The sequence below is a fragment of the Triticum aestivum genome, chromosome 3B (assembly GCF_018294505.1).
Source record: "Triticum aestivum cultivar Chinese Spring chromosome 3B, IWGSC CS RefSeq v2.1, whole genome shotgun sequence".
In the NCBI taxonomy this organism is placed as follows: domain Eukaryota; kingdom Viridiplantae; phylum Streptophyta; class Magnoliopsida; order Poales; family Poaceae; genus Triticum; species Triticum aestivum.
In genome coordinates this window covers 830,538,917-830,554,513 of record NC_057801.1, presented here as the reverse complement: position 1 = coordinate 830,554,513, position 15,597 = coordinate 830,538,917, and the positions used below count along the sequence as shown (strand labels likewise).

Below are 15,597 nucleotides of genomic sequence, written 5' to 3'. Positions count from 1 at the left end.
TAAGTAAGTGCCTTCCTTTAATTTTTTGAACTCGTACTTCCCTTTATTAGTAGGCACAGATGAAAAACAGAACGCTATTTTATGGGAGGACGTTAAGATAATTTTTTTGGAAAAATGACAACTGTTAATTAGTTCTAATATAATTACTTTAATTCAAATTCACTAGTTTGGTTTTTTTCCTTATTTAATTAGTACTGATAAACTTAGAAATAAAGGATGTCTCGAAGAATTTCCATGAGCCGATCTAAGCATGATTTAGTGCAGTTTTACAAAATACTGCTCCATGCCTCCATCCATGGACTTGAAAAATGACGAAAAAAATTAAAATACCTCAAATCAAAAGAGAAAGGCGGGAAAAAAATTAAAAATATGTGACAGCTGTGGGGTTTGAACCCACGCCCTTTCGGACCAGAGCCTAAATCTGGCGCCTTAGACCACTCGGCCAAACTGTCTTTGTGCTTAATTAGACACGTTTCCTTTTATATCATAAGCACGAGTAGTACTCTGTTTATCGCTTTAGTGCACCACACAGCTTTCCAAGTTATGAGAGCTAGTACTACAGAGTAATGCGACTGATGGATAACGATCGGTCTCCAAGTAAATTGATAACTGAGTCATCAGGCAAACGTGAGCCATTTGACTTGGGCTGTTTTGATAGTTACGATTTGAAGTATAATCTAGTACACTGATGGGCTTCTCTGCGGTTAACACGTGAAAATGTGCTGACGTTGAATTCATTCTCGTCCTCCTGCCCGGTGCATTTTTCTAGGGTGTGTTTGGTTGCCTGCATATGACCCAGCCTGACCCGCGCGGAAAGAACTTGGCCCGTTTGATTGTCTGCGTTTACTGTGCGGCCCGCATTGCAAAGAACTTAAAGCAGTTCCAGGCTAGCCCCAGGGGAAACGCCAGAATCGGCAGTAGCTGGCGAGCCTGGCTTGGGCGAGGCAGGGGAGGGCAACGCGCTTCTCTCCTCGTGCGACCAGGGAGATGGCGCGAGCTCGCCTGCGTCGTCGAAAAATCGGCGGGAGGATTTCGGCTCACCTCCCGCCGAGTCCACCCCTATTTAGCCCCTTCCCTCACGGCCCCAACTCTCGCCACCATTCTCCCTCCGTTCAAGCTTTTCCGCCGACGCGCATCGGCACCGACGAGCAGGTAAGCGGCGCATCTTGATCGGCCGGCGGTCCACGGCGTCGGCGCTCCTTCACCGGCCGGCGTTGATCTTCTACGATCGTCCCCCCTCGTCCTCGAGCTCCAGCCATGGCCTCTGTGAGTTCAATCCCCTTTTTTCTCTGTTCCTTCTAGCTAGATCTGAGATGCAGCTAGGGTTTGATCTAGATGTATGGTTGATTAGTGGTCTGATCTGTGAGTTCATATGGTTGATTGCTATGCTGCGGTTGCAATTTGTGGTAGGACTAGATGTTCAAGCATGTGGTAGGCTAGATTAGTAGTAGAGTTTGAAGCTGGACCTTGTGCTTGTGTTGGTTCGTGCTTAGATCTGTGATTTGTAGCTATTGGTGGTCCATTTGTAGCATGTTGTTTATTGTAGATGTATGTTCATGCTCATAGATTGTGCGGTATGCTTAGTATGATAACGATGAACCATATGTGCTTAGTATGATGGTGATGAAGCATGTGCTTGCTATGATAGTGATGAACCATGTACATGTATGCTCCTGCTTTCATGGATTGTCCGGTATGTTGTGTGCAATGCTTATTGTCAATGTGTGCTACGATTGTAGGACATGACCACACAGACGCAAGATCTTATTCAGACCCTTGTCCTGTCCGAAAACCAGTTTGCTCCATCGTTTGTCGAGGACTCACACGCTATGTCCGAAATGGCACCTGATTCAGAGGTGTTTGCGTCCGATTCCCTCTATGTGCCAGTAGTGCTCGTTGAACCAACTCCTGTTGCTGCTGCTGTCGTCGCTGCACTCAAGGTAGTAATAGCAAAGGCAAAGAAGGATGATAGGTCGAACAACATGAAGTGGCAGCCGTTCATGTCCACGTTCGTGCTGAACAAAATGTGTGAGCTCATCTCTAGTGGAGTCAGGACTGACAAGGACTTCAAGGAGGTGCACTTGAACACCGGTGCGAAGTAGGTGTTCGAGTTCTATGGGCAGGAGGTGTCTGCCACCCAGGTGTACAACCACCTGAGGAAGTGGAGAGGTCGATGGATCCAAGTGTCCAAGCTGAGAGACCTTAGCGGCGCCTCATGGGATGAGAACACTTGCTCCATAGTTCTGGAGGCAGAGCACTACGCTGGCCATGTCGCGGTTAGCTCACAGCCCTCTTCATTTTCATACCGTCCACCATTGCCTACTCCTAATCGCAACTAACAACACTTGTGTTTCATTCTTAGGACCACCCAAGGGACGCTGAGTTCCTCAACACACCCATACAGAACTACAGCCAGATGCAGCACATCTTCGCCTTCGGGCTGGCAACTGGGAAGCATGCCATGAGCTCGGAGGAGCCTCTTGGTTCTCCCATGCCAGACTTCCATGGGACCCCGGACGTCGAGGTCCTTGATGGCCCTGACAAGCCCTTCGTGAAGCCCTTCGACAAGCCATTTGACCCCGTCCATGATAGGAAGAGGAAGAGAGGAGGCCTGATGGAGGAGGAGATCAATGTCTTTTGCAGCATGACTGCGGCGGTGAAGGAGGTGGCAACAGCCATCAGGGAGTGCAAGCCCCTCGACGTCCACCCTGACCTGTATGGCGCTGTCATGACCCAGGGTGGCTTCAGCGACGAGGCTCTCATTGCAGCTCTCAGCCACCTGCTTGACAACAAGGCCCAGGATGTTGGGTTCGTTGCCATGGCATACGCTCACAGGGTGTTGTGGCTTACGAGCTGGCTGGGCAAGCAGTACTACTAGATTAGTGCTGCCTGTGGACGTGCATGATCCCCGACGGCGATGGTTGCGGCGACGACGACGACGATGACGATGACGACGTACATTTTGTGTAGCTAGGGCTGAAAAACTATTTGATGGTCTGTATATTTTGGTGAGATGGTATATACTAACCCCTCACGCTGATGGTGAACTTACGATGGTAGGACGACACCCTCTTTTGGATGTGGTGGTAGGTTAACACCAAGGTAGTGATAACCCACAAGTGTAGGGGATCAGTTGTAGCCTCTTTCGATAAGTAAGAGTGTCGAACCCAACGAGGAGCTAAAGGTAGAACAAATATTCCCTCAAGTTCTATCGACCACCAATACAACTCTACGCATGCTTAGCGTTCACTTTACCTAGAACAAGTATTAAACTAGAAGTACTTTGTAGGTGTTGTTGGATAGGTTTGCAAGATAATAAAGAGCACGTAAATAAAAGCTAGGGGCTATTTAGATAAAGAAGCAATAAAGTAAATATAGCGAGTGTGGAAAAGTGGTGGTAGGAGTTGTGAAATTGTCCCTAAGCAATTGACTACCTTACTAGACCGATAGTAAGTTTTATGTGGGAGAGGCATAAGCTAACATATTTTCTCTTCTTGGATCATATGCACTTATGATTGGAACTCTAGCAAGCATCCGCAACTACTAAAGATCATTAAGGTAAAACCCAACCATAGCATTAAAGCATCAAGTCCCCTTTATCCCATATGCCACAACCCCCTTACTCGGGTTTATGCTTCTGTCACTCAAGCAACCCACTATAAGAGAATCATGAACGTATTGCAACACCCTACAGTGGGAATCCCTCACGCTTGCGCGACACGGAGGGCACAATAGGACATCAACATAACCACAAGCAAATTAAATCAATCATAGCAATTCATCAATCACCGGTAGGACAACGAAAATCTACTCAGACATCATAGGATGGCAACACATCATTGGATAATAATATGAAGCATAAAGCACCATGTTCAAGTAGAGGGTACAACGGGTTGCGGGGGAGTGAACCGTTGAATATAGATGGGGGGAAGGTGATGGAGATGTTGGTGAAGATGGCGGAGATGTTGGTGTAGATCGCGGTGATGATGATGGCCCCCGGCAGCGTTCCGGCGCTTCCAAAAGCAAGGGGGAGAGAGCCCCCCTTCTTCTTCTTCTTCCTTGACCTCCTCCTTAGATGGGAGAAGGGTTTCCCCTCTGGTCCATGGTCTCCATGGCGTGGGAGGGGCGAGAGCCCCTCCGAGATTGGATCTGTCTCTCTGTCTCTCTCTGTTTCTGCGTTCTCAGATTCTGCCCTTTCATCGTTTCTTATATATCCGGAGATCCGTAACTCCGATTGGATTGAAACCTTCAGCCAGATTTTTCTTCGAAAATTAGCTTTCTTGTGGCAAAAGAATAGCATCAACCGCCTTACGGGGTGCCCACGAGGGTCAAGGGCGCGCCCCCTGCCTCGTGGCCCCCTCGGGCACCGTCTCGCGTTGATTTTCCTTCCCAAAAATCACAAATATACCAAAAATAATCTCCATCCGTTTTTATCCCGTTTGGACTCTGTTTGATATGGGGTTTCTGCGAAACATAAAACATGCAACAAACAGGAACTGGCACTGGGCACTGGATCAATATGTTAGTCCCAAAAATAGTATAAAAAGTTGCCAAAAGTATATGAAAGTTGAATAATATTGGCATGGAACAATAAAAAATTATAGATACGACGGAGACCTATCAGGTAGTGCTAGGTAGAACTTGCTATGCCATATGATCATGCATGCTTTACTTCTTCTCTTCTACTCCATTGTTGTTTGTGTGCTACTTTGCTTGCTACTTGTGTGCTCCATTGATTTGCTACTTCAAATTTTGCTCTTGTGCATTTCTAAGTGGTATGCCGTGTTCATCGGTAAGGCTCCAGGGGTTTACAGTTCATGGGAAGAAGCCAGGTGCACAAGTGGCATCATATAGCAACAACAGCCATAGAGGGTTCAAGACTAGGTAGGCAGCAGAACAAGCTTACTCCAACTGAGTGCGAAAGCACGGAGGCAGCATTGTTGACAGTGGCAAGGTTGGAGGTGTCAATGTGGATCATCGGTTTTGGCTGAAGCTGAAGAACTTCATCATCTTCGCCCAGTTCATCGCCATTGCTGTGTTGTGGCGTTAGTGTGCTAGGTGTGATCATTGTGGGTAAGCTCACCAACTAGGTTACAAGGTAAGCACAACATGTACGCCGTATGCAACCAAACGCCGTGTTCATGTGCCGCTTGGGCCACTGCAGGCAACCAAACAAAGTGCACTTGCATATTACCTAATGCAGGGACACTAGATGCACGCAACCAAACAACTTGCAGATGGCGTATTAGGACCTGTTTTTGCTCAACCAGGCTGGGTTGAGAAGTGTATGCGATGCAGGAACTGTTCACAATGGCAACCAAAAACGTGAAGGAAATATGCCCTAGAGGCAATAATAAAGTTATTATTTATTTCTTTATATCATGATAAATGTTTATTATTCATGCTAGAATTGTATTAACCGGAAACATAATACATGTGTGAATCCATAGACAAACAGAGTGTCACTAGTATGCCTCTAATTGACTAGCTCGTTAATCGAAGATGGTTATGTTTCCTAACCATAGACATGAGTTGTCATTTGATTAACGGGATCACATCATTAGGAGAATGATGTGATTGACTTGACCCATTCCGTTAGCTTAGCACTTGATCGTTTAAGTATTCTGCTATTGCTTTCTTCATGACTTATACATGTTCCTATGACTATGAGATTATGCAACTCCCGTTTACCGGAGGAACACTTTGTGTGCTACCAAACGTCACAACGTAACTGGGTGATTATAAAGGTGCTCTACAGGTGTCTCCGAAGGTACTTGTTGGGTTGGCGTATTTCGAGATTAGGATTTGTCACTCCGATTGTCGGAGAGGTATCTCTGGGCCCTCTCGGTAACACACATCACTTAAGCCTTGCAAACATTACAACTAATAAGTTAGTTGTGAGATGATGTATTATGGAACGAGTAAAGAGACTTGCCGGTAACGAGATTGAACTAGGTATTGAGATACCGACGATTGAATCTCGGGCAAGTAACATACCGATGACAAAGGGAACAACGTATGTTGTTATGCGGTCTGACTGATAAAGATCTTCGTAGAATATGTTGGAGCCAATATGAGCATCCAGGTTCCGCTATTGGTTATTTACCGGAAACGTGTTTCGGTCATGTCTACATTGTTCTCGAACCCGTAGGGTCCGCAGGCTTAAGGTTTCGATGACAGTTATATTATGAGTTTACATGTTTTGATGTACCGAAGGAGTTGGAGTCCCGGATGAGATCGGGGACATGACGAGGAGTCTCGAAATGGTCGAGACGTAAAGATTCATATATTGGATGATATGGTTTGGCCAAGGGGTCAAGCCCATGAGGCTTTAGGTCGGTGCAAAAGGAGTTTTGCGGAGGCCAGGGGGCCAAATGCCGGAGACCCTGGCGTCTGGCCCTGGGCCAGACGCCGAGGCCCATGGCGTCTGGGCCAGACGCCAAGGATTGTGGCGTTTGGTCCTGGAGTCCGAGTGGGACTCTTGCCTTTCGGGCAAAACCGACTTTGAGGAGGCTTTTGCTCCAAGTTTCGACCCCGGGGCTCAACATATAAATAGAGGGGCAGGGCTAGCACCAAAGACACAACAATTGATCCCTTGGATCTCTTAGCCGTGTGCGGTGCCCCCCTCCACCATAGTCCACCTCGATAATATCATAGTGGTGCTTAGGCGAAGCCCTGCGACGGTAGAACATCAAGATCGTCACCACGCCGTCGTGCTGACGGAGCTCTCCCTCGACACTCGGCTGGATCGGAGTTCGAGGGACGTCATCGAGCTGAACGTGTGCTAGAACTCGGAGGTGCCGTAGTTTCGGTGCTTGATCGGTCGGGCCGTGAAGACGTACGACTACATCAACCGCGTTGTGCTAATGCTTCCGCTTACGGTCTACAAGGGTATGTAGACAACACTCTCCCCTCTCATTGCTATACATCACCATGATCTTGCGTGTGCGTAGGAAATTTTTTGAAATTACTACGTTCCCCAACAGTGGCATCCGAGCCAGGTTTTATGCGTAGATGTCATATGCACGAGTAGAACACAAGTGAGTTGTGGGCGATATAAGTCATACTGCTTACCAGCATGTCATACTTTGGTTCAGCGGTATTGTGAGATGAAGCGGCCCGGACCGACATTACGCGTACGCTTACGCGAGACTGGTTTCACCGCCACAAGCACTAGTTGCTTAAAGGTGACCGGCGGGTGTCTGTCTCTCTCACTTTAGTTGAACCGAGTGTGGCTACGCCTGGTCCTTGCGAAGGTTAAAACAACACCAACTTGACAAACTATCGTTGTGGTTTTGATGCGTAGGTAAGAACGGTTCTTGCTCAGCCCGTAGCAGCCACGTAAAATTTGCAACAACAAAGTAGAGGACGTCTAACTTGTTTTTGCAGGGCATGTTGTGATGTGATATGGTCAAGACGTGATGCTATATTTTATTATATGAGATGATCATGTTTTGTAACCGAAGTTATCGGCAACTGGCAGGAGCCATATGGTTGTCGCTTTATTGTATGAAGTGCAAACGCCCTGTAATTGCTTTACTTTATCACTAAGCGGTAGTGATAGTCGTAGAAGCAATAGATGGCGTAACGACAACGATGCTACGATGGAGATCAAGGTGTCGCGCCGGTGACGATGGTGATCACGACGGTGCTTCAGAGATGGAGATCACAAGCACAAGATGATGATGGCCATATCATATCACTTATACTGATTGCATGTGATGTTTATCATTTATGCATCTTATCTTGCTTTGATTGACGGTAGCATTTTAAGATGATCTCTCACTAAATTATCAAGAAGTGTTCTCCCTGAGTATGCACCGTTGTGAAAGTTCTTCGTGCTGAGACACCACGTGATGATCGGGTGTGATAGGCTCTACGTTCAAATACAACGGGTGCAAAACAGTTGCACACGCGGAATACTCAGGTTAAACTTGACGAGCCTAGCATATAACAGATATGGCCTCGGAACACGGAGACCAAAAGGTCGAACGTGAATCATATAGTAGATATGATCAACATAGTGATGTTCACCATTGAAACTACTCCATCTCAAGTGATGATCGGACATGGTTTAGTTGATTTGGATCACGTGATCACTTAGATGACTAGAAAGATGTCTGTCTAAGTGGGAGTTCTTAAGTAATATGATTAATTGAACTTAAATTTATCATGAACTTAGTCCTGGTAGTATTTTGCAAATTATGTTGTAGATCAATAGCTTGCGTTGTTGCTTTCATATGTTTATTTTGATATGTTCCTAGAGAAAATTGTGTTGAAAGATGTTAGTAGCAATGATGCGGATTGGATCCGTGATCTGAGGTTTATCCTCATTGCTGCACAGAAGAATTATGTCCTTAATGCACCGCTAGGTGACAGACCTATTGCAGGAGCAGATGTAGACGTTAAGAACGTTTGGCTAGCTCAATATGATAACTACTTGATAGTTTAGTGCACCATACTTAACGGCTTAGAATCGGGACTTCAAAGACGTTTTGAACGTCATGGACCATATGAGATGTTCCAGGAATTGAAGTTAATATTTCAAGCAAATACCCGAGTTGAGAGATATGAAGTCTCCAACAAGTTCTATAGCTAAAAGATGGAGGAGAATCGCTCAACTAGTGAGCATGTGCTCAGATAGTCTGGGTACTACAATCGCTTGAATCAAGTGGGAGTTAATCTTCCAGATAAAATAGTGATTGACAGAATTCTCTAGTCATCATCACCAAGTTAGTAGAACTTTTTGATGAACTATAATATGCAAGGGATGACGAAAGTAATTCCCAAGCTCTTCGTGATGCTGAAATCGACGAAGGTAGAAATCAAGAAAAACATCAAGTGTTGATGGTTAACAGGACCACTAGTTTCAAGAAAAGGGCAAAGGGATAGAAGGGAACTTCAAGAAGAAAGGCAAGCAAGTTGCTGCTCAAGTGAAGAAGCCCAAGTCTGGACCTAAGCCTGAGACTAAGTGCTTATACTGCAAAGGGACTAGTCACTAGAAGCAGAACCACCCCAAGTATTTGGCGGATAAGAAGGATGGCAAAGTGAACAAAGGTATATTTGATATACATGTTATTGATGTGTACTTTACTAGTGTTTATAGCAACCCCTCGGTATTTGGTACTGGTTCAGTTGCTAAGAATAGTAACTCGAAACGGGAGTTGCAGAATAAACAGAAACTAGTTAAGGGTGAAGTGATGATGTGTGTTGAAAGTAGTTTCAAGATTGATATGATCATCATTGCACACTCCCTATACTTTCGGGATTAGTGTTGAACCTAAATAAATGTTATTTGGTGTTTGCGTTGAGCATGAATATGATTTGATCGTGTTTATTGCAATACGGTTATTCATTTAAGTTAGAGAACAATTGTTGTTCTGTTTACATGAATTAAAACCTTCTATGGTCATACACCCAATGAAAATGGTTTGTTGGATCTCGATCGTGTGATACACATATTCATAATATTGAAGCCAAAAGATGCAAAGTTAATAATGATAGTGCAACTTATTTGTGGCACTGCCGTTTAGGTCATATTGGTGTAAAGCACATGAAGAAACTCCATGCTGATGGGATTTTGGAATCACTTGATTATGAATCACTTGATGCTTGAGAACCATGCCTCATGGGCAAGATGACTAAGACTCCGTTCTCCGGAACAATGGAGCGAGCAACAGATTTGTTGGAAATCATACATACTGATGTATATGGTCCGATGAATATTAAGGCTCGCAACAAGTATCATTATTTTCTGACCTTCACAGATGATTTGAGCAGACATGGGTATATCTACTTGATGAAACATAAGTCTGAAACGTTTGAAAAGTTCAAAGAATTTCAGAGTGAAGTGAAGAATCATCGTAATAAGAAAATAAAAAGTTTCTACGATATGATCGCAGAGGTAAAATATTTGAGTTACGAGTTTGGCCTTCAGTTAAAACAATGTGAAATAGTTTCACTACTCACGCCACCTGGAACACCACAGTGTAATGGTGTGTACGAACATCGTAACCGTACTTTATTAGATATGGTGCGATCTATGATGTCTCTTACCGATCTACCACTATCGTTTTGGGGTTATGCATTAGAGACAGCTGCATTCACGTTAAAAGGGCACCATATAAATCCGTTAAGATGACACCGTATGAACTATGGTTTAGCAAGAAACCAAAGTTGTCGTTTCTTAAAGTTTGGGTTGTGATGCTTATGTGAAAAAGTTTCAACATGATAAGCTTGAACCCAAATCGGAAAAGTGCGTCTTCATAGGATACCCAAAATGTTGGGTACACCTTCTATCACAGATCCGAAAGGCAAGACATTCGTTGCCAAGAATGGATCCTTTCTAGAGAAGGAGTTTCTCTCGAAAGAAGTGAGTGGGAGGAAAGTAGAACTTGATGAGGTAACTGTACCTACTCCCTTATTGGAAAGTAGTTCATCACAGAAATCTGTTCCTGTGACTACTACACCAATTAGTGAGGAAGCTAATGATGATGATCATGTAACTTCAGATCAAGTTACTACCGAACCTCGTAGGTAAAACAGAGTGAGATCCGCACCAGAGTGGTACGGTAATCCTGTTCTGGAGGTCATGTTACTTGACCATGACAAACCTACGAACTATGAGGAAGCGATGATGAGCCCAGATTCCGCGAAATGGCTTGAGGCCATGAAATCTGGGATAGGATCCATGTATGAGAACAAAGTGTGGATTTTGGTTGACTTGCCCGATGAACGGTGAGTCATTGAGAATAAAAGGATTTTCAAGAGGAAGACAGATGCTGATAGTAGTGTTACTATCTACAAAGCTAGACTTATCGAAAAAGGTTTTTGATAAAGTTCAAGATGTTGACTATGATGAGAGTTTCTCACCCGTATTTATGCTTAAGTCTATCTGAATCATGTTAACAATTGCCGCATTTTATGAAATCTGGCAAATGGATAAACAAAACTACATTCCTTAATGGAATTATTAAAGAAGAGTTGTATATGATACAACCAGAAGGTTTTGTCGATCCTAAAGGTGTTAACAAAATGTGCAAGCTCCAGCGATCCATCTATGGACTGGTGCAAGCATCTCGGAGTTGGAATATACGCTTTGATAAGTTGATCAAAGCATATAGTTTTATACAAACTTGCAGTGAAGCCTGTATTTACAAGAAAGTGAGTGGGAGCACTACAACATTTCTGATAAGTATATGTGAATGACATATTGTTGATCGGAAATAATGTAGAATTATTCTGCAAAGCATAAAGGAGTGTTTGAAAGGAGTTTCTCAAAGAAAGACCTCGGTGAAGCTGCTTACATATTGAGCATCAAGATCTATAGAGATAAAGCAAAACGCTTGATAAATTTTTTCAATGAATACATACCTTGACAAGATTTTTAAGTAGTTCAAGATGGAACAGTTAAAGAAAGAGTTCTTACCTGTATTACAAGGTGTGAAATTGAGTAAGACTCAAAGCCCGACCACGGCAGAAGATAGAAAGAGAATGAAAGTCATTCCCTATGCCTCAGCCATAGGTTCTATAAAGTATGCCATGCTGTGTATACCCTACACTGATTTTAGCAAGGGAGTACAATAGTGATCTAGGAGTAGATCACTGGACATCGGTCAAAATTATCCTTAGGGGAATAAGGATATGTTTCTCGATTATGGAGATGACAAAAAGGTTCGTCGTAAAGGGTTACGTCGATGCAAGTTTTGACACTAATCTAGATGACTCTAAGTCTCGGTCTAGATACATATTGAAAGTGGGAGCAATTAGCTAGAGTAGCTCCGTGCAGAGCATTGTAGACATAGAAATTTGCAAAATACTTACGGATCTGAATGTGACAGACCCGTTGACTAAAATTATCTCACAAGCAAAACATGATCACACCTTAGTACTCTTTGGGCGTTAATCACATAGCGATATAAACTAGATTATTGACTCTAGTAAACCCTTTGGGTGTTGGTCACATGTCGATGTGAACTATGGGTGTTAACCACATAAAGATGTGAACTATTGATGTTAAATCACATGGCGATGTGAACTAGATTATTGACTCTAGTGCAAGTGGGAGACTGAAGGAAATATGCCCTAGAGGCAATAATAAAGTTATTATTTATTTCCTTATATCATGATAAATGTTTATTATTCATGCTAGAATTGTATTAACCGGAAACATAATACATGTGTGAATACATAGACAAACAGAGTGTCACTAGTATGCCTCTAATTGACTAGCTCGTTAATCGAAGATGGTTATGTTTCCTAACCATAGACATGAGTTGTCATTTGATTAACGGGATCACATCATTAGGAGAATGATGTGATTGACTTGACCCATTCCGTTAGCTTAGCACTTGATCGTTTAAGTATTTTGCTATTGCTTTGTTCATGACTTATACATGTTCCTATGACTATGAGATTAGGCAACTCCCGTTTACCGGAGGAACACTTTGTGTGCTACCAAACGTCACAACGTAACTGGGTGATTATAAAGGTGCTCTACAGGTGTCTCCGAAGGTACTTGTTGGGTTGGCGTATTTCGAGATTAGGATTTGTCACTCCGATTGTCGGAGAGGTATCTCTAGGCCCTCTCGGTAATACACATCACTTAAGCCTTGCAAGCATTACAACTAATAAGTTAGTTGCGAGATGATGTATTATGGAACGAGTAAAGAGACTTGCCAGTAACGAGATTGAACTAGGTATTGAGATACCGACGATCGAATCTCGGGCAAGTAACATACCGATGACAAAGGGAACAACGTATGTTGTTATGCGGTCTGACCGATAAAGATCTTCGTAGAATATGTGGGAGCCAATATGAGCATCCAGGTTCCGCTATTGGTTATTGACCGGAAATGTGTTTCGGTCATGTCTACATTGTTATCGAACCCGTAGGGTCCGCACACTTAAGGTTTCGATGACAGTTATATTATGAGTTTACATGTTTTGATGTACCGAAGGAGTTCGGAGTCCCGGATGAGATCGGGGACATGACGAGGAGTCTCGAAATGGTCGAGACGTAAAGATTCATATATTGGATGATATGGTTAGGCCAAGGGGTCAAGCCCATGAGGATTTAGGTCGGTGCAAAAGGAGTTTTGCGGAGGCCAGGGGGGCAAACGCCGGAGACCCTGGCGTCTGGCCCAGCCAGACGCCGAGGCCCATGGCGTGTGGGCCAGATGCCAAGGATTGTGGCGTTTGGTCCTGGAGTCCGAGTGGGACTCTTGCCTTTCGGGCAAAACCGACTTTGAGGAGGCTTTTGCTCCAAGTTTCGACCCCGGGGCTCAACATATAAATAGAGGGGCAGGGCTAGCACCAAAGACACAACAATTGATCCCTTGGATCTCTTAGCCGTGTGCGGTGCCCCCCTCCACCATAGTCCACCTCGATAATATTGTAGCGGTGCTTAGGCGAAGCCCTGCGACGGTAGAACATCAAGGTCGTCACCACGCCGTCGTGCTGACGAAACTCTCCCTCGACACTCGGCTGGATCGGAGTTCGAGGGACATCATCGAGCTGAACGTGTGCTAGAACTTGGAGATGCCGTAGTTTCGGTGCTTGATCGGTCGGGCCGTGAAGACGTACGACTACATCAACCGCATTGTGCTAATGCTTCCGCTTACGGTCTACAAGGGTATGTAGACAACACTCTCCCCTCTCGTTGCTATACATCACCATGATCTTGCATGTGCGTAGGAAATTTTTTGAAATTACTACGTTCCCCAACAAAACGCCCCTAGATACTAGCTGCCTGGTATATCATGCCTGATGTGTCCTTCTATCGATCTCTTCTGAGTGAGATGGCGCCTTCTGCTGCCGCCCCCACGATGCTCCGACCTTGCCATCGTGATCTCACTCCCGTGCCCAGAAGGGACTGATCAGGGAGGGGGGCACAAATTCAAATTACCAAACTTTAGAGGGGGGCAAACACACATTTTAAGGGTATATATGCAATTTTCCAAGAAATTAGAAGGTTATATTTGCAAAAATTTCAACCTTGGGATGCCATGGCTCCCTCTGCTGCTACGTCTTGAGCTTGCGTTGGTTTTCCTTGAAGAGGAAAGGGTGATGCAGCGAAGTAGCGTAAGTATTTCCCTCAGTTTTTGAGAACCAAGGTATCAATCCAGTAGGAGGCTCCTCAAAAGTCTCACGCACCTACACAAACAAACAAGAACCTCGCATCCAACGCAATAAATGGGTTGTCAATCCCTTCATGGCCACTTGCGAAAGTGAGATCTGATAGAGATAATAAGATAAGATAAATATTTTTGGTATTTTTATGATATAGATTGGAAAATAAAAGATGCAAATAAAAGTAGATGGAAAACTTATATGATAAAAGATAGACCCGGGGGCCATAGGTTTCACTAGTGGCTTCTCTCAAGATAGCAGAAGTATTACGGTGGGTGAACAAATTACTGTCGAGCAATTGATAGAAAAGCGCATAGTTATGAGATTATCTAGGCATGATCATGTATATAGGCATCACGTCCGTGACAAGTAGACCGACTCCTGCCTGCATCTACTACTATTACTCCACACATCGACCGACTCCTGCCTGCATCTAGAGTATTAAGTTCATAAAGAACAGAGTAACGCATTAAAAAAATGACATGATGTAGAGGGATAAACTCATGCAATATGATATAAACCCATCTTTTTATCCTCGATGGCAACAATACAATACGTGTCTTGCTGCCCCTGTTGTCACTGGGAAAGGACACCGCAAGATTGAACCCAAAGCTAAGCACTTCTCCCATTGCAAGAAAGATCAATCTAGTAGGCCAAACCAAACTGATAATTCGAAGAGACTTGCAAAGATAACTTAATCACACATAAAAGAATTAAGAGGAGATTCAAATATTTGTCATAGATAAACTTGATCATAAACCCATAATTCATCGGATCTCGACAAACACACCGCAAAAAGAGTTACATCGAATAGATCTCCAAGAAGATCGAGGAGAACTTTGTATTGAGATTCAAAGAGAGAGAAGAAGCCATCTAGCTAATAACTATGGACCCGAAGGTCTGTGGTAAACTACTCACAACTCATAGGAGAGGCCTTGGAGATGATGTAGAGGCCCTCCGTGGTCGATTCCCCCTCCGGCGGAGTGCCGGCGAAGGCTCCAAGATGGGATCTCGCGGATACAGAAGGTTGCGGCGGTGGAATTAGGTTTTCGTGGTGGCTTCTGATGGTTTCAGGGTACGGGTGTATATATAGGAGGAAGAAGTAGGTCGGTGGACGCTCGAGGGGCCCACGAGGGTGGGGGGCGCGCCCACCCCCAGGGGGCATGCCGGGCACCCTCGTGGCCGCCTCGTTTGTTGCTTGACGTCCACTCCAAGTCTCCGGGTTTGCATTTGTTCCAAAAAGATCGCTCCCGAAGGTTTCATCCCGTTTGGATTCCGTTTGATATTCCTTTTCTTCGAAACGCTGAAATAGGCAAAAAAACAGCAATTCAGGCTGGGCCTTTAGTTAGTAGGTTAGTGCCAAAAATGATATAAAAGTGTAAAGTAAAGCCCATAAACATCCAAAACGGGTAATATAATAGCATGGAACAATAAAAAATTATAGATATGTTGGAGACGTATCACCTG

The 15,597-nt window shown here is 44.3% G+C and overlaps 1 non-coding gene across 1 annotated transcript; it reads right to left on the bottom strand.

Moving 5' to 3' along the window:
• Positions 1 to 372: 372 nt before the first annotated feature.
• Positions 373 to 452, bottom strand: TRNAL-UAG (transfer RNA leucine (anticodon UAG)). Its single transcript has one exon. It is a non-coding gene; the product is annotated as a tRNA-Leu (tRNA).
• Between the last annotated feature and the right edge of the window lie 15,145 nt (positions 453 to 15,597).